Source organism: Phaseolus vulgaris, chromosome 2 (genome assembly GCF_051622355.1).
Source record: "Phaseolus vulgaris cultivar YP4 chromosome 2, ASM5162235v1, whole genome shotgun sequence".
Classification (NCBI taxonomy): domain Eukaryota; kingdom Viridiplantae; phylum Streptophyta; class Magnoliopsida; order Fabales; family Fabaceae; genus Phaseolus; species Phaseolus vulgaris.
In genome coordinates, this window is record NC_143499.1 from 18,703,640 (window position 1) to 18,729,001 (window position 25,362).

The 25,362-nt window shown below is 44.2% G+C and overlaps 1 long non-coding RNA gene across 1 annotated transcript; it reads right to left on the reverse strand.

Annotated features, from left to right (window-relative positions):
* Positions 1 to 1,109: 1,109 nt before the first annotated feature.
* LOC150029038 (uncharacterized) lies at positions 1,110 to 2,371 on the reverse strand. The gene is made up of 2 exons (XR_016518492.1): positions 2,176 to 2,371; positions 1,110 to 1,792 (listed from the first exon to the last, which is right to left on the reverse strand). It is a non-coding gene; the product is annotated as an uncharacterized LOC150029038 (long non-coding RNA).
* Between the last annotated feature and the right edge of the window lie 22,991 nt (positions 2,372 to 25,362).

Consider the following 25,362-nt stretch of genomic DNA (forward strand, 5'->3'; position numbering starts at 1 on the left):
GCTTGTGTACTGGACCAAGCTTCGGACATCGGCATCGGACAATGACGTCGGGTATCGGTGGTCTGGTCACAATAATAGGCCACGTAAGTGCGGCCCCAAAAATAGTATGAGTTGAAATATAGGTATAAAAAAGGTCTAAGTCACGGGAGGGTTCATGCATGTGGTGTGTATAGTGCTTTCGGGCCTAGCACAAGCAAAAATTCCTTGAAGGCGCCTAAGCCCACAAGCGTTAGGGTTTCTAGGGAAAGATGCATGCATGGCACATGAAGAATTAGGGCACCTACAAGACAGATGAGTGCACAGCGTTGGTACCCTGGTGACCATATTGTTAGTCTTGGCACTCCAGAATAGGAAGATTTTGCGCCGCTGTTGTGTTAAGATTGCATAACAACGCGACGAAATGTCTTCCTAGTAACCCTAATTTCACTAGAAGAGAAGTTCTATTTTTTCTGTTCATTGCTTAAAATAATACATCTTTTAGGGAATGTACTAAGACCAAATTTGGCAAGGTTATACCTCTGAAGCCTCTTTTAAATCATGTTGAAGTTACACTGAATTTGAAAATTTATCCAAAAAGGACCTGACTTTAGAATACCTTTTTGAATTTGGTAGTAGTTTCAAGACCATATGAAATTCTAAACTCTTTCTGAAACCGCTGAAAGAACCTTAAAACAAGAATCAACCCCGCATTGAACAAGTGAGATAACTAAATTATTTGCTGATGAGGAGAGATTATTATGTCAAATGGATACACATTATCATTAACTTAGAAAAAAATAATGAATAAACACTTTCCATGTTTTTAGATAATAATGTGATAGAACTAATAAAAGATTTCATGATATTAGACTCCACCATTATGCACCAATTCATCTCATACCCTTATCCTAATTATTTCAATTTTAGAAGCCATTTGAAGTTCAAACAAGTAGTTGAATGAAAGATGAAATAAATAAACTGACATAATAATGTTTCTGATAACAATAAATAAACTGACAGAATAATGTTTCTGATAGCAGTAATGATGGAGGTCCATCCAAGGCCCATACACAACAATAAAGAATAACTATTTGCATAAATAAGTAGAATACACTTGTATAAGATTGATATTTTCAAATACTTTCAAGAATATCTTATAGATGAATTAAAGACACTCTAGAAGATCCTCACTTGTCACACAAACAAGGATCTTTAGAGCATCTTAAATGTCACATATGCCACTCCTTAAGCCACCAAAGCTTACCATGGTTATGCAAGCTTAACTAAAGTTAAAGTAGCTTAAGGGAGCAAGTTATTCTTCTCCTTATCCTCTATAAATACTTTTCCTAAACACTTTTTACTTAGATTTGACATAAATGTAAATAAAGAATTCTGAATCCAAAAATCATTCTCTTTCAAATCTCCTCTTGCTTGCAAGCCTAGACGGCCTAGTGAACCCTGGAAAGGTTGGCCTCACCAACTTCCTCTTCAAAGTCTCCACCAACACCTTCACCGAACCATAACCAATCAGTTTCCTCCTTTCATTCGAGTCTTCCACTGCCTCTCCATCCTCAATTCCACGAGCAGAAACTTCGGCCAACATCAAGTAAGGAAATAATTAATAAGAAAATACCCATATCCAAAAGTAAAAGTGCAGATAAGCACCTTCCTGAGCAAAATGGCAATGTCTGCTTGAGAATACTCAATGAATTGACTCCCACACTGCACCTCATATTGTGACTAATGTTTCTTGCCCGAGCATCTACTATCATTGCCTTCTTCACTCTGCATCATCCTCACTCGCCATTTTAACCTACCCAAACAAATACCATTAAAACATCCTAAAAAGGGACTTCGTACGCTGAGCGGAAGAGAAAGTAATGAAACTTCTGTTTCAGCCACACATTTTACCAAACAGCTGCAAGGCAAAACCAGGACAAGAACACAACAAAATAAAGCAAAAAAAAATTAAATCAAGAAAGTGAAAAAACACCAGAAATTGATCCCTGTAATCTAAAGCATAAACAACGCGAAAAGCCTTCGTTCATTCATTTTGTCGAATAATTGCGATACACAAATTTCAGCAGAAAAAACATTTCCTCCAAAACTAAAAGGAAAAAGTAAATTTTACGATGGAGTTTCATACATGAATTTATTGAATATAGAATGTAAAATGGGTTTTACGTAGAAACTCACTGAAAAAAAATGATGAAAAAAGAAGGGAGAGTGTGCGATCCTAGTTCTTGGCTTTCGATTCAAAGTTTGGATTAGATTGTGCGATGCGTTTTGGGTTCTTCAACGAATACCATAGAAAATTCATTGACTCAATTAAGTACATATTAATAAATTAAGATAATGCTACTTCAAGCCTCAGATATAAAAAAATTACCGAATTATTCACACAGTGAAAATAAAAATGAAAATTCTTGAACTTCATACTAATTAAGAGTGCTTTTAAGTTTTATTTAATATTTTTAATTTCATAAAATAAAGAAATACATTTTATAAATTATTTTTAATTATACGCCTAAATTTTAATAAAAAAGATTTTAAAATAATAATATTAAATGACATTGAGTCATTATTATTTTTATTACTAGTGGAAATACATGCGTTAAAGTGCTTTACATCCGCATTTTTTTTATTATTACTATATTGTATATTATTATGTGTATTCATCATATCTTTTAAATATCAAATATCATTAAGTAAAAATAAGATAGAAATATTTTCTCTCATCATTTATGAGTTTCATCCTACTATTTTAATAATTAAGTTGCAGTAAAAAATATATTAAACAAATTTAAATTTATAACGCAATAAACATAACCAATTTTGATTTGTTGTTACTAACATAAAACTAAAAAAGAAAAATATAATAATGAAAAGAAAAAAAAAGAATAAGAATAATAAGATAAGAAACTCCGTAACAAACCTTAAGAAAATATTTATTTTCTAATTCATTTCCTCTTCTTTGCAAGAATGTTCAAAACACATTCATCCTCCCCGTCGATGCCCACATCAACAATGATGTCAAGTTAACTTTGTACTTTAAAGAAATTACGTCATCATTCTTGTAAATCACTAATTTTGATTTGTTGTTACTAACATAAACCTAAAAAAGAGAAATATAATAATGAAATAAAAAAAGAAGAAAAATAAGATGAGAAACTTCATAACAAACCTTAAGAAAATATTTATTTTCTAATCTCTTTCCTCTCTCACAAGAATGCCATATTTAGAACGCATTCATCCTCTCCGTCAATGCCCACATCAACAATGGTGTCTTTGTACCTGTGCAATCTGAATGCTCTGTATTCCACCTTCGGTATACGAAAATGAAAAGTAGAATAAAAAAATTAAAATGATAAAAATGAGTAACATTAACAATTAAGAAAAGAAAACTCACTTACATTCACTAACGTGAGATGCGTGCTCTTCTTTTTACTCTTATCTTGAAGAATGAATCTTTTTATCTACAATGAACAGAAGAGATAAAGTGAGAAAGAAGGAGGAGAGAAAACTGAAGAAATAAAGATATATTTCAAAAAGCTAAATTCAAAATTGTTTTACGTTCAAAAACTTCATTCTAATAACTGTTTTAATATTTACAAAATTACAAAATAACTTAAAATAAAATTAATTTTTTTTTTATATATATCAAAAACAGTTATAGGGGAATCCCCATTATATATAGGTATAGACTTATAGTTATTATTATTATTATTTATCGTTATTATTATTATTATTAGTTATTATTTATAATAATAATATTAATAAATATAATTATTATTTATAATAATTATGTTTTTTTTAAAATATTTTTATTAATTAATATGAAAAATTATTATTGATATTAATATTAATATTATTTTTATCTTCTTTTTAAATTTATTTATTTTTCAAATTTTTAATTTTTCTATTTTATTTTCATATATACATAATTAAATAAAAATATAAATGTTATTTTATTGTCTAATTCGGTAGCAGAAAATAAACAATTACATTTAGTAACCAAAGAAAAATCGATGACTACAAAACAAACATAGTGGGTGGCTGATTCGGTGACATAAATAAGCAATTACATTTAACGACTGAAAGAAAATCAGTGACTAAAAAATAAACATATTCAGCTGCTAATTCAGTCACGAATATATTTTTCCCAATTTATTCAAAACAACCACCACTTTAGCGACTAATGGTTTTGTCACTCTCATGTTCAGTCGCTGATTCGATCGTTGAACTAACTAACATCATTAAGAATTCATTTGGTCTCTATTTCGGTTGCATATTTGACATTGGGGCATTCGGTGACTATTTTGGTCGCAAATTGGGATCACTCATTTTCGGTCGTTGAATTCAGTGACTAAATTTTCTTGCATTACATGTTTTTTAACTATGATTTTTGCTACAATTAGCCACTTATCACAATGCCATTAAGGCTTGATATTGTTGTGAAGATAAACAAATTTATTTTTCTCCTAAATTTTTTTAGAATTCAATTTTTGTTTCTTTTTTAGTTAATTCCTCACTCATGTTGAAAAGAAAGTAACAAAAAAAAATACCATCTTAAAACTGACTTAGTTGAAAAATAATTTGAAAAACAACCTTCATGGTTAACTTAATTGAAAAACAAAAAGAAATTAAAATACAGAAAACTCAGATAGAAGTGTTGAACCAAGTGGTGTTCAAGTTTTGAAGAATCCAAATCCTTTGAAGGATATTGAAGCCTCTGCTGTGCTTGATGTTGCTGTGCTGGTTTAGCTTAGTTCTGGGGTAGTTTGGATGTTGTAATCCACCCTTTGATTAAATCTAAAGCATAGACATTTTCAATCTTTGTGAAAGTAAAATGTTTTCAAACTAATTTAAAACAACCGATTGTTTTGTCGAAACAACCGATTGTTTATACTTAGGTGTTTGGAGAAAAAGATTGAAAACTGTTTTTAAATGATTAAATTGTTAAGAACCAAAACAACTGATTGATTCGAGGAAGCAACTGATTGTTTGTTTTAGGACCATAACAGAAAAACTATTTTATCTTTGACTGAGCTTTAAATGATTTAACTGCTTACGCTTCAGTCATTAAATGCTTTGACCAATCTTTAAATGCAATTTAAGAGTTTGTTAAGATTTGATAACAAACTACATCTTTGAATATATTCAGAAAAACAGTTTTTGACAATTGATCTTTGACAAGTTTTTACTAAGAGTTTTTGAGTTTTCAAAGAGCTGAGATTGCTAAGAGTTTGTGATTGATCAAAGTGTATGGAATAGGATTCTGCTTGTATTGATTTCAGATTATCTTCTGTAACAAGTGTAATCCTTGTACTCTGTTAAACAAGTTTCGTTTCTGTGTTTGCTGAGATTGGTTGTGTGTTCTTGAGGGGATCAAGATCAGCAAACTTAGTGTTGGTGTGTTGGCCAAGAAGAGTGTGTGTCTTGAGTTGTTCAAGGTGATTCTCTTGGTTGTTGTGTAAGTGATCAAGGTGTGATTGCTTAGTGGATTTCCTCAGGGTTTCTGAGAAGACTGGATGTAGCTCTGGGTTTTGAGTGAACCAGTATAAACAATTGTGTACAATCTCTCTATCCCTATCTCTTTAAATTCAATTTTGTTATTTGATAACTGGTATAAACAACCGATTGTTTCGGTAAAACAACCGATTGTTTTTCCAGTATTGTGCTTTTGCTTTATGTTTTGGAAAAACTGATTTCTTAATCAAGGTTTTCTTAAAGTATTTTCATTCTAAGCTTAAAAGTTTCTGAAAATCTTTCTTAAACAATTCACCCCCCCTCTCGTTTACTGCAAAACCTTTGTCTAAATGGACAAATGATGAATGTAAGATGGCTCAGCTTGATCGGTCTGCTCAAAACATTATAGCTTTTGCACTAGATACTAATGAATTTTCCAGGATATGAAAGTGCAAAACTGCTAAGGATATGTGGGATACACTCAAGGCTGCTCATGAACTAAAGGAAGCAATGACAAAGAGTCAAGCAAGAAGGAAAAGAAGGCAAAATAAGAAAAGCCTCAATCTTTGCTTCATGGCCAGAAGGGAGGATGACTCAAGTAGTGTAAGTTCATCAAACTCTGAAAATTATGGTCAATTGCTTCAAGCCTTTCAAGAAACACATGAAGAAGCCAACCGATTGGCTCTCTTGAACAATCGGTTAAAAGAAAAGAACAGCTGGCTTGAAAACAGAGTAAAGGCACTGAAAGAGGATTTAGAAAATTCAAAAACAGATTTTGAAAATCTGGAAATCATTTACAAAAACTCCTCTTGCAAGTGTGATACTCTAGTTTGTGAAAATTGCGAAAATCTTGAAAAGAAGGTCCACTATCTTGTTAAAACAGTGGATAAGCTTTCTAAAGGCCAATCCAACTTTGAGAGTGTTCTAGCATCTCAAAACTGTGTTTTTGGTAAAGCTGGATCGGGTTTCATCAAACAAGATAGATTTTCAAAATCATTTTCGAAAATGCCAGAAAAACAATCGATTGGACCATTGAAACAACCGATTGTTACATGCTTCTATTGCATGAAAAGAGGTCATTCTGTGAGGTTCTATAAAATCAGAAAACATGTTGTTCCTAAAGGTCTTATGAAGTGGATTCCTAAGGGAAATAAAGCTTTAATTGATGAGTATAAACCAGATGGACCCACATTCACAAGGGGATCAAATCTTTGTACGTGAAAATCTATTTTGTAGGAAATCTTGAAGTAGAGCACATGACAGTGGATGCTCCAAGCACATGACAGGGGACAAATCAAAGTTCCTGTGTATCTCCTTTAAGCAAGAAGGTCATGTCACCTATGGAGACAACAACAAAGGAAGGATTCTTGGGAGAGGATCTATAGGAGACAAAGACATCTTGGTAATCCATGATGTGCTTTATGTAAAAGGCCTAAAGCATAATCTGCTGAGCATTAGCCAACTTTGTGACAAGGGATATCAAGTGATGTTCAAGTCAAACACATGTGAAACTTTTCTACCCAACACCAAAGAGGTAATGTTGGTAGGTAAGAGAGTTAATAATGTGTATCTACTAGATATCTCTTCACCATTTTCAATTGGATGTCTTCTATCCAAGCAAGATGAATCTTGGCTTTGGCATAGAAGAATTGCTCATATTCACATGAATCATTTGAACAAGCTAATCTCAAAGGATCTTGTGATTGGGCTGCCAAAACTCAAGTTTGAGAGGGATCACATTTGTGAAGCATGCCAAAAAGGGAAACAAGTGAAAAGTTCTTTCAAAATTAAAAATGTTGTTTCTTCTTTGAGACCTCTTGAACTTCTTCACATGGATCTCTTTGGACCCCAAGAACTATGAGTCTTGGTGAAAATTATTATGCTCTTGTTATTGTTGATGATTTTTCTAGGTACACTTGGACTCTTTTCTTGGAATCAAAGAGTGATGCCTTTTCTGCATTCAAGAAGCTAGCAAGAAGGCTACAAAATACAAAGAACAGCAACATAGGGTCTATTAGGGGTGACATTGGGGAGAATTTCAAAATGAGAAGTTTAGCAAATTCTGTGAAAAAGTGGGAATTTTGCATAATTTCTCTGCTCCAAGAACACCACAACAGAATGGAGTGGTAGAGAGGAAGAACAGGTCTCTTGAAGAGGTAGCAAAGACAATGCTTAGTGAATCATCTCTTCCTAAGTATTTTTGGGCAGATGGAATGAGCACCTCATGTTAAGCGGACCTTGGTATCTTCATAGGGTATTCACTCACAAGTCATGCATATAGAGTCTACAACAAGAGGTTGATGACTGTAGAAGAATCAGTTCATGTTGTCTTTGATGAGGTAGATCGTAGAGTCAATCAAATCCCAAAGACCAGTGCTGAAGAAGATGAACAAAGCATCAGTTTGGAGAAGCTGGAAATCTGTGCAGAAAAACAACCGGTTGATTTACAGATACAACCGATTGAAAATTCTGCAACAGAGTGAGCTACCCAAAGAGTGGAGGATTCCTAGAGATCTTTCATTGGAAAACATCATAGGGCAAATAAAGGAAGGTGTCTCCACACGTAGCTCCATCTCAAACTTCTGCAGGCACACAACTTTCGTCTCTCAAAGTGAGCCAAAGTCAATTAATGAAGCTCTCAAGGATGAGAAATGGGTTGAAGCTATGCATGAGGAGTTGAATCAGTTTGCAAGGAATGAGGTATGGTTTCTTGTCCCTCGAACTGATGAAATGAACATTATTGGTTCGAAATGGGTTTTCAGGAACAAGTTAGATGAAGATGGTGTGATCACAAGGAACAAAGCAAGGCTAGTTAACAAGGGCTACAATCAAGAGGAGGGCATAGACTATGGTGAGACTTTCGCTCCTATTGCTAGATTGGAGGCTGTGAGGCTGCTGTTAGCCTTTGCTTGTATGAGTGGTTTCAAGCTCTTCCAAATGGATGTCAAGAGTGCCTTCTTGAATGGCTACATCAACGAGGAAGTCTATATAGATCAACCACCGGGCTTTGAAGATCATAAGTATCCCAACCATGTCTTCAAGTTGAAGAAAGCTTTGTATGGACTGAAACAAGCTCCAAGGCAGTGGTATGAGAGGCTTAGCAACTTTCTGCTATCTCATGGATATGAAAGGGGAATGGTAGACAAGACTCTCTTCATCAAAAGTCAAATGCAGAAATAATTCTTGTGCAAATCTATATTGATGATATCATCTTTGTGCTACACAAGATAGTTTGTGTGAAGAATTTGTGGCTGCAATGAAAGGTGAGTTTGAAATGTCTATGATGGGAGAACTGTCTTTCTTTCTTGGTTTGCAGGTTAAGCAAACAACGAATGGAATCTTCTTAAGTCAATCAAAGTATTGCAAGGAAATTCTCAAGAAATTTGAAATGGAGAGTTGCAAAGAAGCAAACACTCCAATGCCATCAAGCTGTTACATGGATGCTGATGCTGCTGGAAAGAGTGTAGATCAAACAAAATACAGAGGATTGATTGGATCTTTACTATATCTATCAGCTAGTAGGCCAAACATCATGATTGTGGTGTGTCTATGTGCAAGATATCAAGCAAATCCTAAAGAGTCACATTTCAAAGCTGCAAAAAGAATTCTGAAATATCTCAAAGGAACATCATCTGTAGGATTATGGTATCCTTCTCACTCCCCAATTCATTTAATTGGTTATTCAGATTATGACTTTGCAGGTTGCAAGCTAGATAGAAAGAGCACATGTGGCACTTGCCACCTTCTTGGCTCAAGCCTAATCTCATGTCATAGCAAGAAGCAAGCATGTGTTGCTCTCTCTACTGCTGAGGCTGAATATATAGCTACTGGTAGCTGCTGTGCACAAATCCTGTGGCTCAAACTGTTGAACCAAGTGGTGTTCAATGTTTTGAAGAATCCAAATCCTTTGAAGGATGTTGAAGCCTCTTCTTTGCTTGATGTTGTTGCTGGTTTAAGTTTTGTTCTGGGGTAGTTTAATGTTGTAATCCACCCTTAGATTAAATCTCAAGCAATTAGCATCTCAATCTTTATCAAAGTAAAATGTTTTTCAAACTAAGTTGAAACAACCGATTGTTTTGTCGAAACAACCGATTGTTTACACTTAGGTGTTTTGAGAAAGTTTGAAAACTGTTTTTAAATGGTTAAAACTTTTAAGTAACAAAACAACCGATTGATTCGAGGAAACAACCGATTGTTTGTTTTATAACCATAACAGAAAAACTGTTTTCTTTGACTGAGCTTTAAATGCTTTAACTGAATACGCTCCAGTCATTAAATGCTTTGACCAATCTATTTTAAATGCAATTAAGAGTTTGTTAAGATTTGATAACAAAATATATCTTTGTATAATTTAAAAAAAAAAAAATTGTTTTTAAGAAATAAGAATCTTGAGACAGTTTTTTAACGAAGAGTTTTTCAAAGAGTTCTGAGATTGCTTAAGAGTTTAGAGATTGATCAAGGTGCTGGAATAGGATTTGTACCGTCCCGTATCCAGGCGTTGACTAAGTCAAAGTCAAAGTCAACGCGAGGCGTCGCCTAGCTGGAGAGACGCCAAGAGGAAGCGTCGCCAAGGCAAGGCGTCGCCTAGGTGAAGGCGTCGCCTCGTTGGAGAGACGCCAAGAGGAAGCGTTGCCAAGGCAGGGCGTCGCCAGATCAAACAGTGCTAAAGTAAGGTAATCACGGTGTGGTTCCCCGATACCCATGGGTAGGAAAGACCATGGAGGGAGTGACGCCGTGGGAAGGCCTCAGGTCCCAATAGCACGGGGCAATAGTAAAGAGAAGGAAAAGGTGGCTTCAAGGCCATAGTAATAGTACCAGTGAAGGGCAGCCTGACTCGTGAGGTGCTCCTGCCGACCCAGAGACGCCTGTGGAGCAGATACGACTCAAGAGGAAAGTCACGCCCAGGGCAACCGGGTGCAGAGTACAAAAGGAAGGCAGATACGCTCTCAAAGTAAGTGGCTAGATACTTGGGGGCATGAGTTGGCACCCAAAAAGTCACCCCTAGCGCAGTAGCACTCCCAGCAGGAGGACTCACACGTAGAAACGTCCCCAGGTGGGCAGGAGTGCCCCCAGATGGGGTCATGGCGTCGTGAGGCCCTCCACGTGTACGACAGCCATGCCAGAATAGAAACACTCTTCAGTCAGGTGCCAGGTAATTAAAAGTCATTCAATACAGATTCCCTTTCGAGCATTCAGGTACTATAATGGCTCCCGAGCGTTTCAACGTCTTAAATGCGCTACGTTTTCTAATTAAGCGCTTTAATGAGTGCATTACGTTTGTAATTAAAAGCGCTTTAAGGCGCTTTAAATGCTTGGGTAGTTTAAATAGCGCAGAGAATGTTGGAAAAAGGGTTGAAACTTTCGGCAAATTTACCAGAGAACTCTCTAGTTGCTTGCTCGTGCTTCAAGGTTACGTACAAGTGATTGGGGAATATTTTTGCCTGAAGGGGACAACACACACATATACACAGTTCTTTTACCACCTTCAGAGGACCACACGCGGTGCTCAGACACGTAGGTGGACAGTTTTTGGTGTTTCTTGCTGGCTGACTTGAGCGTCGGAGTGCAAACGGCCGCTAGGGCGCCTCTTTGTCCTCTTTTTTGCAGGAATCCACAGGCAATCAGTGGGAAGGAGTCCCTAGCTGACGGTTGAGGTCGCGCACGAAGACGTCCCGGTCAACCGGACGGAACATTTGGCGCCCACCGTGGGGCCGATATAAAACATCAGTCCCATCACAAGTTCGAGAAAATCTACCAAGTTACAGTAACGTTGAAGGAGGTTGGAGTGACAATGGCCCCCACCAGACGAAGAGCAGCACGTGCAGCCCCAACAGACCTATCCATGCAGCAGGTCCTGGAAATAATGAGGGGGATGCAGCAGGACATGGCGGATTCGAAAATGGAGCAGGAACGCATGCAGGCAGACCTTGACGCCTCGCATGAGCGGAACGAAGAACTCCACCGTGTGAATGAGGAGTTGCGCCAGGGTCTGAGAAACGATAGGAGGCGGCCTGGGCATGACGAGATGGAGAACCATTCCCCACAAAGGGAGTTTTCCACTCCCTTCTCACAGGAGATCCTAGACGCAGCTATCCCGAACACGTTCGCGGGACCCAAGGTGATCTTCACCGGGATGGAGGACCCAGACACGCACCTGGCTGCATTTCACACGCAGATGGTCTTGATAGGCGGTTCTGATGCTGCCAAGTGCAAGCTCTTCATGAGCACCCTGACCGGGATGGCTATGGACTGGTTCATTAGCCTCCAAGAGGGTCATATCACATCTTTCCGCCAATTGTCGCGATTGTTCCGAGAACAGTACCTAGCCAACAAGGCCCCGCCGCCGGTCTCCTACGACCTGTTCGATGTGAAGCAGTATCAGGGAGAGACCCTGAAGGAGTATATCAATCGCTTCGGGGCCCAGGTCGTGAAGGTTGGCACAGCAGAGGAGCCTATGATCGTGTACGCATTTGTCAAAAGGCGTGTGCCCCGGCCCCTTCGGAGAATCCATTATCCGTAATCGCCCTAGGACTTTCGCTGAATTACGGCGCAGGGCGGTAGAGCATATTGCTTCGGAAGGGGAGGTATGTGTGAAGCGCACCAGCGCCGTGCCCTCACGCCCGAGGGGACCGGCGCGGGTTCAACCCGTCAGAGTCAATGAGACCACGACGGGGAGAAAGAAGCCAGAGGCGAGACGCCCCTACGAGGCCAGAAAGCCCCAGCCCCGGGGCCCAGCAGGAGGCGAACGCCCCGCCAGAGAAAGAGCAAGACCGGCGAGGTACAACTTCGTGGTTGAGTTGAAGGATTTAATCGCCGTGCCCAACATAGCTGAGAGGCTGAGGCGACCGGCGAAGACCGACAAGGTGTTAGGGCCCCGTAAAGACTCTTGGTGCGAATTCCACGAGGCTTTCGGGCACCAAATCGATAATTGCTTGTCGTTGGGCTACCAGCTAGATGAGCTGGTGAGGACTGGGTTTTTGAAAGATTATGTCGCAGATTCCACAACGACTGCCACCTTGCCGCCGCCTGCAGAGGAGCCAGCACACGAGATGCCATTGCTTGGCGAGGTCCACACCATTGCTGGAGGTTTTTCCGGCGGAGGACCCACAGCCTTCCAGCGAAAGAAATACGCGAGGGGGGTGAATTCGATCGAAGAGAGGCTCTCGGGGGAGCCTTGGGAGTCAGATATTGTGTTCACGAGAAGAGACCTCCGGGATGTGGTACCCCACGGCAACGACCCCGTTGTCATCTCAGTCGTCACAGCTGGAAGGAAGGTCCACAGAGTGCTCGTGGATCAAGGGAGCTCGGCAGACGTCATGTTTCTGTCGACCTTTAATAAGTTACGGCTGTCCCCTGATCTGTTGAGTCCCTATACTGGGTGCCTGTATGGGTTCGGGGATAACCAGGTAGAAGTCCGGGGGTACCTGGAGTTGAGAACTACGTTCACAGACGGAGAGGCCTCCTGCACCGAGAGCATCCGGTACCTCGTCGTGAACGCTAATTCTGCCTACAATATTTTGCTCGGCAAACCGGCGTTAAACCGTCTGAGCGCGGTGTCCTCCACCCGTCACATGAAGATGAAGCTGCCGAACCTCAGTGGCCGGGTGATAGTCATCAGGTCAGACCAGGAGGAGGCGAGGAAATGCTATGAAAACAGCCTGAAAACGAAGAGAGGCGTATTCATGGTGTATGAACGTCCGTCGAGCGCGGACGCGACGATGATTGAGGCGACACCCGCTGGGCTGACGCCTAAAGAGGCCATCGCGGAGAGGGCGACGCCCGAAGCAGATGTGCCAATGGAGGAGGGCCCTGATGACGCGGCGCCCGTAGAAGAGGTGTCGCCCGTCGAAGATGATAGCAGGGAGCAGCCTGCAGCTAACGCCATCGAAAGGGAGATTGGCGGCAAAACTTTCAAGTTAGGAAGTTCACTAAGCCCAGAAGAACAGGAAGGGGTGGCAGAAGTGATTTCACACCACCTGGATGCCTTCGCATGGTCCGCCTCGGATATGCCAGGCATCGACCCCGATTTCCTGTGTCACCACCTCAGCATGGACGCCACGGTCCGCCCCGTGCGTCAGAGAAGGAGGAAGTTCAATGAGGAACGACAACAGGTGGTGAAAGACGAAACGCAAAAGCTGCTGAGCGCTGGCCACATCAGGGAGATTCAGTACCCTGAGTGGCTCGCCAACGTCGTCTTGGTGAAAAAGGCGAACGGAAAGTGGAGGATGTGTGTTGACTTCACGGACCTGAATAAGGCATGCCCAAAGGACTCGTATCCGCTGCCCAGCATCGACGCCTTAGTAGATAGTGCGTCCGGCAACAAGGTGCTAAGTTTCCTGGACACCTTTTCAGGGTACAACCAAATCAAGATGCACCCAAGAGACGAGAGCAAGACTGCATTCATGATTGAGACATGCAGTTACTGCTATAAGGTGATGCCCTTCGGGCTGAAAAATACGGGCGCCACGTACCAGAGACTAATGGACAAGGTCCTGGCACCAATGCTTGGGAGGAATGTGTACGCTTATGTAGACGACATGGTGGTGGCGTCGCAGAATAGGGTGCAGCACATGGCGGACCTGGAGGAGTTGTTCCACACAATATCCAAGTACCGCCTCAAGTTGAACCCCGAGAAGTGTGTTTTCGGGGTAGAGGCCGGTAAGTTCTTGGGTTTTTTGCTCACCGAGAGGGGGATAGAGGCGAACCCCGACAAATGTGCGGCCATTATCGCCATGCGGAGTCCGACATCGGTAAAGGAGGTGCAACAGTTGACAGGGCGGATGGCGGCGCTCTCGAGGTTTGTTTCCGCCGGAGGAGAAAAGGGGCACCCGTACTTCCAGTGCCTCAAGAGAAACAGTCGCTTTGCATGGACTGATGAGTGCGAAGCGGCTTTCATTAAGCTGAAGGAGTACCTGGCGACGCCACCGGTCCTCTGCAAGCCGGTAACGGGCGTGCCCCTCCGTTTGTATTTTACTGTAACGGAGCGGGCCATCAGTTCTGTGTTGGTCCAAGAGCAGGACCAGAGTCAGAAGCCCATCTACTTCGTAAGCAAGGTCTTACAGGGGGCTGAGACGAGGTACCAAGCACTAGAGAAGGCGGCGCTGGCGGTAGTGTTCTCTGCTAGGAGGCTCCGTCATTACTTCCACAACTTTACAGTGGTGGTGATGACCAACCTCCCTATACAGAAAGTGCTGCAGAAACCTGATGTGGCAGGAAGAATGATACGCTGGGCAGTGGAACTGTCAGAATTCGACATCCGGTACGAGCCTAGAGGATCCATCAAAGGGCAGGTGTACGCGGATTTTGTAGCAGAACTTTCGCCCGGAGGTGAGCAAGAGGTGGAAGCGAGTTCGCAGTGGCTGCTCTCGGTCGATGGCTCTTCAAACCAACAAGGGAGCGGTGCGGGAATAGTGTTGGAAGGACCCGACGGCATACTGGTCGAGCAGGCCTTGCGTTTTGCCTTCAAGGCAAGTAACAATCAGGCAGAATATGAAGCCCTGATAGCAGGAATGCTCTTTGCCAAGGAGATGGGCGCACAAAACCTCCTGATGAAGAGCGATTCTCAGTTGATTACGGGGCATGTGTCGGGTGAATTCCAGGCGAAGGACCCACAGATGGCGGCGTATCTGAGATACGTTCAGTTATTGAAAGGGGCGTTCGACGCTCTTGAGCTGATACATGTCCCGAGGGAGCAGAATGCCAGAGCTGACCTGCTCGCAAAGCTGGCCAGCTCAGGCAAGGGGGGTAGACAGAGGACAGTGATCCAGGAGACTCTCAAAGCTCCACGTCGATTCGTGGAAGACAACAGGGTGGATGTCCTCCAGATTTATACATCAAGGGGAAGGCCGAGGAGTCATTCCTCTTTGACCCAAGATACGCAGAGGGCGCCCCACATCAGCATATACGCGGGTGTGCCTGAGGAAGAGCAGATGCAGGTCTGTGTTTTTTCCAAGGGAGACACCTGGATGACGCCCTATAAACGATACCTGGCGGATGGGGCTCTTCCAGTGGACCCGGAAGAGGGTAAAAGAGTCAAAAGAAATGCCGCAAGATATACTTTGGTGGATGGGGTGCTGTTCAGGCACGACTTCACTCACCCTATCCTAACATGCGTCAGCGGCGATGAGTGCACCAGGATAATGGCGGAGCTACACGAGGGCATCTGCGGAAGCCATGTAGGAGGAAGATCCTTATCCTCCAAGGTAATACGCGCAGGTTTCTTCTGGCCAACAGTGAAAGAGGATTGCGCACAGCACGCCCAGCGGTGTAAGCAATGCCAAAAGCACGCCGACTGGCACAAGGCGCCGCCAGAAGAGTTGCGGTCCATATACAGCCCGTGGCCTTTCCATACATGGGGAATTGACATCCTGGGCCCTTTCCCACTGGCAATCAGGCAGATGAAGTATCTGATCGTCGCCATCGAATACTTCACTAAGTGGATAGAGGCAGAGCCCGTGGCACAGATCACTGCGCATAAGGTACAACATTTCGTGTGGAGAAACATTGTGTGTCGCTTTGGCGTACCTAGGCGCCTGATATCTGACAACGGGACCCAGTTTGCCAGTCAGCAGTTGAGAAATCTGTGTGCTGAAGTAGGAATCAAACAAGTGTTCGCGTCGGTTGAACACTCCCAGACCAATGGACAAGTAGAGTCGGCAAACAGAGTTCTGCTGAGGGGGTTAAAAAGAAGGTTAGAGAAAGCCAAAGGGGCGTGGGCGGAAGAGGTGCCAAGGATTGTATGGGCATATCACACCACGCCCCAATCCTCTACTATGGATACGCCTTTCAGTTTGGTGTACGGGTCGGACGCAATGATTCCAGTAGAAATACATGAAAGCTCACCACGTTTTCAAAACTTTGTGGTGGAGGAGTCCAATGAAGAGAGGCGGGTAAACCTCGATCTGCTAGAAGAGGCCAGGGAAGAAGCTAGAATAAAAGCTGAAGATATGAAGAGAAGGGTAGAGCAACAATATAGCTCTAAGGTAAAGCCGCGACAGTTTCAGGTGGGCGACCTAGTGATGAGGAAAGCCCACCCATACGAGTTGGAGAATAAGCTGTCTCCCAAGTGGACCGGGCCCTTCAGGGTTACTGAGGCTAAGGGCAATGGTTCGTACAACCTGGAGACCTTAGATGGAGGCCCTATCCCGCGCAGCTGGAATGCAGCCAACTTAAAATTTTATTTCAGTTGACTTATGTAAGCAGTATGTAACAATTTAGTTGAAGGGGACGCTCTTTTTCCCTTTCGGGGGTTTTTTAACGAGGTCACCCTAATAAAAGGAAAAACCAGTTGAGAAAAAGAAGTGCCTTGGTTTTCAGCCTTTATCTTTCCTTGTTAGAAGTAATGTGATGCGCCGCCTAGGCCATGGCGTCGCCAAGAAAGAAGGCGTCGCCCAGGTCATGGCGTCGCCCAGAAAGAAGGTGTCACCTAGATAAGGGCGTCGCCCTGAGCAGGCGTCGCCCAAGTGAAGTGAAGGCATGCATCGTGGGAAGAGCGAGACGAAAAGAAAGCGCGCAGTACATGAAGCATATGCAAAGTAAAGTAGCGTTACAAAAATCAAGTATGACATTGAAAAGTTATTGTTACAAGCAATGTTCAATACAATGGGAGCAGCACAAACGACACAAACGCTACAAATCATGCAAAAACACGAACAAGCCATTCCTCAGCGCTCATCAGAGTCATCACTGGAGGAAGGTGAAGCCCCTTTTCCAGCCCGCAGCGCTCGAGTAAGTCGTGTCCTCTTTTCCTGGTTTATTTTCGAACCTGCACCAAGGGAAAAGATGTGTTAGAGACACCATGAAGAAAGACAAGCACAGTTAGAAGTGACGAAGGCCGAGTTTCCTAAAGCAGTGGCTCTTACATATGTACTTCTCAAGAGTCCCAGCGTTGAACTCCAGGCTGATCACCGTAGCAGAGTCAAAACCTCCCGCCTCAGCAAGAATCCGGCAAGCTATTTGATCACTTGGAGCCAGATTCTTGAGGGGTTTGGCTTTGAGGGCCTTTTCCTCTCTCACCCAGTACAGCGGAAACCCATCCAGAGCGTCGGGAACAAGATCAGTACGGCAGATCTTAAAGAACCGGCCTTTCCACCCCGTGAACGAGCTTTGAAAGGGTGTGAAGAGAACTCTTCCGGGTACATTGCTGAGAGTTACCCAGAGGTTGTGCCTCTGCCTCTTCACCTCAAAGAAGTGAAGAAAGAGGTCAACCGAGGGTGCACAACCCAAAAACCCGAAGAGAACATCGAAGGCTTTGACAAAGGCTCAGCTGTTGGGGTATAACTGGGCCGGAGCAACGTTGATCTCCGTCAGCAGTTCTTTCTCGAACCAGGAGAAGGGTAAGCGCACCCCGATGGTCTTGAACACCACCTGGTAAAAGTAAAAGAAAGGGACCCCGTCGTTGGCCCGTTCGTCTCCACATACTGGCTCCCCTAGGGTGCAAGGGAGCACAGCGATGTCGTCGTCATGCCTCCTCGCGAAGGCCCGGTGGTCATAGGAACATGACTCCCCTTTGTGCTCCCGTATGGCCCTGGTAGAGAGTAAGCATGAACACTCGTCAAGAAGTTCACTCGAAGCCCAAGGGTACAAGTCTTTGGGGCGAACCCTGGAGGAAGCAGCGTGAGATGACATTCTTTAACAAGATTAGGACTGCCAGAAATGCAAGAGTTGAGTGAGGGAAGCGAAGGCTAGAACAACCCTTCGACAGAGAAGAAAGGGTGCAAGAAGGAAGGGCGCAAGAAGAAAGAACGCAAGTAGGTTATGAAGAGTGAGAAAATGATGAAGATGGTTCCAGGGTTTGAAGAGTTAAATAAAGCGGTTAGAGCGCCAAACGACGTGAATGGATGCACCGCACGATTGATACACGTGGCAGAAGATGAAAGGATGACGCTGGCACCACTGGTTTAAATCAGAAAACGTCGTATCAGCAGAATATCCAGTGGTACGATGCGCCGTCGAAAGTGAGTCAGGGGTACAGCAGGAGTCAGAAAATGGAATGACTAGATGCCCCATCAACCATACAAGCAGCGCCACGTGGATCAAGTCGAATGACGGAACGTCCCATCAGCTATACAAGGAGCGCCACGTGGATGGCACAAACAAAGCCTTGAGCTCTTCGCTGCCATCAGGCATCGACCAAGGAAAGAATCAAAGTCAATGTCGAAGTAAAGGTAACGCCCGAGGCGTCGCCCGGAAGGATGTGAAGGGCGACACCAGCGTGGGACGTCACGGGCGTCGCCAACCCAAATACCAACTGGCGTCGCCTCCCCGATACCCACAGGTAGGAAAGACTGTGGAGGGAGACGAAAGTGAGGGAAGCAAAGTTAGTTGCTGGCGTTGTTTCCCCGATACCCACGGGTAGGAAAGACCGTGGAGGGAGACGAGACCGCCAAACGCCAGCAAATCACTGGCAGGGCGTTCCCCGATACCCACAGGTAGGAAAGACTGTGGAGGGAGACGAGACCGCCAAACGCCAGCAAATCACTGGCAGGGCGTTCCCCGATACCTATGGGAAGGAAAGACCATGAAGGGAACAGACCCCCCCCCCCCCATAGCACTCAGCGTTTTAGACGCCCGGGGACGATACGGTGCTGCTGTAGCAGTCCTCTCCTTGGGCGTAGGCGCCGAGCGTTAAAGATCAAAGAAAGGACCTTTCGGTATCAGAAACGTCCCGTGGACGATACGGCGCCACTGAGTGAGCCTCTCCATGGGCGTAAGGGTTGACGTGCAACCTTTCCCGGTCATACAAAACCGCCCAACGAAGTGAAAGAAATGGGCAGAACACAGATAAAATAATCGAAGCGCGTGAAGGAAAAAGATGAGAATGAGGTCGCATGAGCAGAATCGTATGTGGCAAAGACATAAAGGCAATCATATGAACATCCCAAATCCGTAACAAGAGTACGGATAGTTCAAAGAATTACAAACGAAGGTAAAGTATAAAGCAGTTAAGTGTGAAGCTGAAGGTGGCGGGTGAGAGACAGCGGCTTAGTCTTCCAAGTCCATGGGCACGACCTTCCCGTCGACGACGTGGTGAGTAGGGTCGCAGTTCGAAATGTTGATGCCCACGTTCTCGCAGGACGCCTGGGCCAGAGCCTCTTGGAAGCCCTCCTCAAACGCCCCCGCCATCTCCCAGTCAGCTCTTGGACCTCCCCTTCTAGTTCGGTGATCCTGGAATCCTTGGATGTCAATTGTTTCTCCAGGAATTCCTTCTCCACCCGGAGCTTATTAGCCTCGGCTTGTAGAAGGCTCAAGGCTTCAACCTTAGCAGTCAAGGCGTTTTCTTTTTCACCCAGCTTCTGCCCCCAAGTAGCATCCATCTCATCAAGTTGTTTCCGCTGCCACTCGGATGTGAGAGCCGCCTCCTGGAGGCCAATGTTTTGGATTTGATAGGAGGTGAGCTGGGCTAGTTGAGCGGCATGCGCCTGTTCCAGCTCTCGCGCGTACGCCTCCGCTCCCTCCCTACCCTCGTGGGCCAGTTTTAGCAGAGATTGGGAAGCTTCCTCCTCGAGTCCCCAGTTCTGCTTCTCTTCCTTCAATGCCACCACCTCTTGCCTCAGCTTGCGAAGGACCTCCCTCCCCTTGATAGCATTCCGAGCCTGAGTGCGCCACTTGATTGCCACTGCCAGGAAGGCCCCCATATAGTAAGGCATACCTCCCCCTTTTTGAGGATCAGTCGGCGTCATTCCTTCGGTAAAGCCCTGCGTCAACTCCCTATGAATAGAGCGAGGAATCCGGGGTTTGCGCGAAGTCGAGCCAAGGACTGATACAGGAGGGGCGGAGCCCGACGCTTCAGCTACGCCACGGTGCGGCAACGACGAAGGTGGGAGAACCAAGTCAATCCTTTCCTCTCGCTCCTCATGGGCCGGCGGAGGCGGCGGCGAGGTGGCACTGGGAGGATCGTCCCTGAGAGAGTTCCCCTCGCCGGGAGGCGGGGCGGGTGAGGCAATGTTACCCGTAGCTCTCCTCTTGTGAGGAACCAGAGCAGAACCCGAGCCTTCGCTGTCGGAGTCTACTATCAACACCCTTTTTCCTTTGTTAGGACGCGCTGAGGCAGGGGTTGACGCCATGGCTAACGGAACCGCAGCGATGGGAGAAGGAGAGGCAGGTTGTGATGGGATCGGCAGGGAAGCAACGGTGGGCACGTCGGAGGCTACGACGTCCCCGCCTTCCTTGGTAGATTTTGCCTTTTTCAAAAATTTGGCAAGAGCCAGCCGTCTCGAGGAAGTCATCACTGAACCTGCAACAATGAAAAATAGTAGGGTAAAGTTTGGTTCAGAGGAAGCAGAGGGAAAATTCTATGACCAAACACACGCAGATAGCCACAACAACTAATGTATCATAGACAATCAAGGGCAGATACCGAAGTAGGTAGAAAGCCCATGGGCGTTGAATTCGTTCGCGATGAGTTTGGCGGTATCGAAGACTATTCCCAGTCCCGCCAAGGCCTTGCACATATCCCGGTCGGAGGGGGTAAGCTCATCCAACGCCAAGGCCTTCATGGTTATGGGCTTATCCGTCCAGTATAGGGGAAAGCCCTCCAGGATGGTAGGATCGCGCTTGGTCGCACGTACCTTGAAGAATTTCCCCTTCCATCCTTTAAATGAATTTTGGAAGAGCGTAAGAATGATGCGCCTGGCGATGCCAGAAAAGCTCATCCATAGGCTCTTCCCCTGTTTCTTTACCTCGAAGAAGTGAAGAAAAACGTCTACAGAAGAGGGAACACCTAGATAGCCGTAGAGAATTTGGAACCCCCTCACAAAAGCCCAACTATTGGGGTGGAGCTGGGCGGGAGCAGTGTTTATCTCTGTCAATAGCTCTTTTTCGAAGGAAGTGAGGGGCAGACGCAGGCCCACCCTCTTGAGCACCATTTGATAGAGGAAGAAGAAGGGGCATCCCCCAGTATCCCGTGAGTCCGCACAAACGGGCATCCCAGGTCGCACCCGGCTTACCAGGACTTGGGAGTCGTGATTTTTGTGGAAAGCATTGAAATTATAGAGCGCAGGGTCCCCCCTGTGAGCCTCCACGTCCTCAACAGAGTTCAGGAGGGAACATTCGTCCAGAAGTTCGTCGGGAGCCCAGTCGTATTCGCCCTTATAATAAGACTTAGGGAGCGGGGGACGCGCGGTGGTCTTAGTTTTCGCCATCAATGCCAATGCTGAAGATCAAAAGAGAAAGAAAGGGTTCAGAGAAAGGGGGGTGGGGAGAAGAAAAGGGAAAAATGGAAGAACCCTAGGAAAACCCTACCCACATGACAGAAAAGAGGAACGAGAGGAACGAAGAGGCGCACAAACGATACCCAAAGAAATGCAGTAATATGGGCAGTCCCAGACAGTTCATACAGTGAAGAGAATCATCAAGGAGGGGGAAAACCATACCTTCGGGGCTGAAGGGTGTGGAGAGCGGAAGCACGAATGAGCAGGGGTCGCGAGAGAAGAGATTCAGAGAAGATGAACAGTGAGAAGGGATTCAGAGAGAGTGGATGTAATAGTAGTGGCAAGCGCGGGTTTGGGTAACTTGAACGTTACGAGAAGCGCGAGGGACATCAAATGATAACCGTGTGATGATGCCACGTGTTGCAAGATGAAGCGCTTAAGGGGAGCGCAAGAGGTTCTTAAAAGGGACCGCACGATGAGCCACGTGGCACGCGATTAAGCGCAACTTTAAAGACATTATTTTTCCCATTTCAGGGATGTCCAATCAGCCATTAAGAATACCTCTGTGGTTCAGAAAGTGTCACGTTAGTAATTCGAAAAATTGCTGAGTCAGTAGAGAATGACACGTCATCAGGAGGGCACGTGGACGGTGTAGGCGAGGCTTTAGTCTTTACGCTGAAGACAAGTCTTCAGCTTAAGACTGGGGGGCTTGTGTACCGTCCCGTATCCGGGCGTTAACTAAGTCAAAGTCAAAGTCAACGCGAGGCGTCGCCTAGCTGGAGAGACGCTAAGAGGAAGCGTCGCCAAGGCAAGGCGTCGCCTAGGTGAAGGCGTCGCCTCGTTGGAGAGACGCCAAGAGGAAGCGTCGCCAAGGCAGGGCGTCGCCTAAGTAAAGGCGTCGCCCCACCAGGGCGTCGCCAGATCAAACAGTGCTAAAGTAAGGTAATCACGGTGTGGTTCCCCGATACCCATGGGTAGGAAAGACCATGGAGGGAGCGACGCCGTGGGAAGGCCTCAGGTCCCAATAGCATGGGGCAGTAGTAAAGAGAAGGAAAAGGTGGCTTCAAGGCCATAGTAATAGTACCAGTGAAGGGCAGCCTGACTCGTGAGGTGCTCCTGCCGACTCAGAGACGCCTGTGGGGCAGATACGACTCAAGAGGAAAGTCACGCCCAGGGCAACCGGGTGCAGAGTACAAAAGGAAGGCAGATACGCTCTCAAAGTAAGTGGCTAGATACTTGGGGGCATGAGTTGGCACCCAAAAAGTCACCCCTAGCGCAGTAGCACTCCCAGCAGGAGGACTCACACGTAGAAACGTCCCCAGGTGGGCAGGAGTGCCCCCAGATGGGGTCATGGCGTCATGAGGCCCTCCACGTGTACGACAGCCATGCCAGAATAGAAACACCCTTCAGTCAGGTGCCAGGTAATTAAAAGTCATTCAATACAGTTTCCCTTTCGAGCATTCAGGTACTATAATGGCTCCCGAGCGTTTCAACGTCTTAAATGCGCTACGTTTTCTAATTAAACGTTTGTAATTAAAAGCGCTTTAAGGCGCTTTAAATGCTTGGGTAGTTTAAATAGCGCAGAGAATGTTGGAAAAAGGGTTGGAACTTTCGGCAAATTTACCAGAGAACTCTCTAGTTGCTTGCTCGTGCTTCAAGGTTACGTACAAGTGACTGGGGAATATTTTTGCCTGAAGGGGACAACACACACATATACACAGTTCTTTTACCACCTTCAGAGTACCACACGCGGTGCTCAGACACGTAGGTGGACAGTTTTTGGTGTTTCTTGCTGGCTGACTTGAGCGTCGGAGTGCAAACGGCCGCTAGGGCGCCTCTTTGTCCTCTTTTTTGCAGGAATCCACAGGCAATCAGTGGGAAGGAGTCCCTAGCTGACGGTTGAGGTCGCGCACGAAGACGTCCCGGTCAACCGGACGGAACAGGATTCTAGTATTGATTTCAGATATTCATCTTTAATAAGTGTAATCTTTGTAAACTGCTGAACAATTCGTTTGTGTGTTTTGCTGAGATTGGCGGTGTGTTCTTGAGGTGTTCAAGATCAGCAATCTTAGTGTTGGCCAAGGAGAGTGTGTTTCTTGAGGTGTTCAAGGTCATTCTCTTGGTTGTGGTGTAAGTGATCAAGTGGTGATTGCTTAGTGGTTATCCTCAGGGTTTCTGAGAAGACTGAATGTAGCTCTTGTTTGGAGTGAACGAGTATAAACAACTGTGTACAATTTCTCTATCCCTATCTCTTTAATTCAGTTTTGATATTTTGAAACTGGTATAAACAACCGATTGTTTCGCTAAAATAACCGATTGTTTTTCCAGCTTTGTGCTTTTGCTGTTTTGATTTGAAAAACTGAATCCTGAATCAAGGTTCTTTTGAAGAATTTTCATTCTAAGCTTAAAATTTTACTAAAATCTTTCTTAAACAATTCATCCCGCCTCTCGTTTAAGGCCATATATTCTAACAATTGGTATCAGAGCTTGGTTCTTGAAAGTTATTCAAGTTGATCTAAAAATCTTTTTGCTATGGTTGGAAAACTATCTTTTGAGGAGGGTGCTTCAATCTACAAACCACCTTTATTCTGTGGATTGAATTATAAGTTTTGGGAAGCAAGAATGAAAATCTTTATTGAATCTATTGATCAAAGAATTTGGGACTCAATTGAGAATGGTCCTTACATTCCAAAATTCAAAAAGGATAATTCTTTTATTGCAAAACCTTTGTCCAAATGGACAAATGATGAATGTAAGATGGCTCAACTTGATAGGTCTGCTCAAAACATTATAGCTTCTGCACTAGATGCTAATGAATTTTTCAGGATATCAAAGTGCAAAACTGCTAAGGAAATGTAGGAGACACTCAAGGCTGCTCATGAACCAAAGGAAGCAATGACAAAAAGTCAAGCAAGAAGAAAAAAAAGGCAAAATAAGAAAAGTCTCAATCTTTGCTTCATGGCCAGAAAAGAGGATGACTCAAGTAGTGTAATTTCATCAAACTCTTCAAACTCTGAAAATTATGGCCAATTACTTCAAGCCTTTCAAGAAACGCATGAAGAAGCCAACCGATTGGCTCTCTTAAACAATCGGTTAAAAGAAAAGAACAGCTGGCTAGAAAATAGAGTAAAGACACTGGAAGAGGATTTAAAACATTCAAAAATGGATTTTGAAAATCTGGAAATCATTTACAAAAACTCCTCTTGCAAGTGTGATACTCTAGTTTGTGAAAATTGTGAAAATCTTGAAAAGAAGGTCCACTATCTTGTTAAAACAATGGATAAGCTTTCTAAAGGCCAATCAAACTTTGAGAGTGTGCTAGCATCTCAAAATTGTGTTTTTGGAAAATCTAGATTGGGTTTTAATCCACAAAACAAGCAAGATAGATTTTAAAAATCATTTTCGAAAATGCCAGAAAAACAATCGATTGGACCATCGAAACAACCGATTGTTACATGCTTCTATTGCATGAAAAGAGGTCATTCTGTGCGATTCTGTAAAATTAGAAAACATGCTGTTCCTAAAGGGCTTATGAAGTGGATTCCCAAGAAAAATAAAGCTTGTATTGATGAGTATAAACCAGATGGACCCACATTCATAAGAGGACGAAACCTATGTACTTGAAAATCTTTTTGTAGGAAATCTTGGAGGAAAGAAAGCAACTTTTGTACTTGGACAGTGGATGCTCCAAGCATATGACAGGGGACAAATCAAAGTTCCTGAGAATATCCTTCAAGCAAGAGGGTCATGTCACCTATGGAGA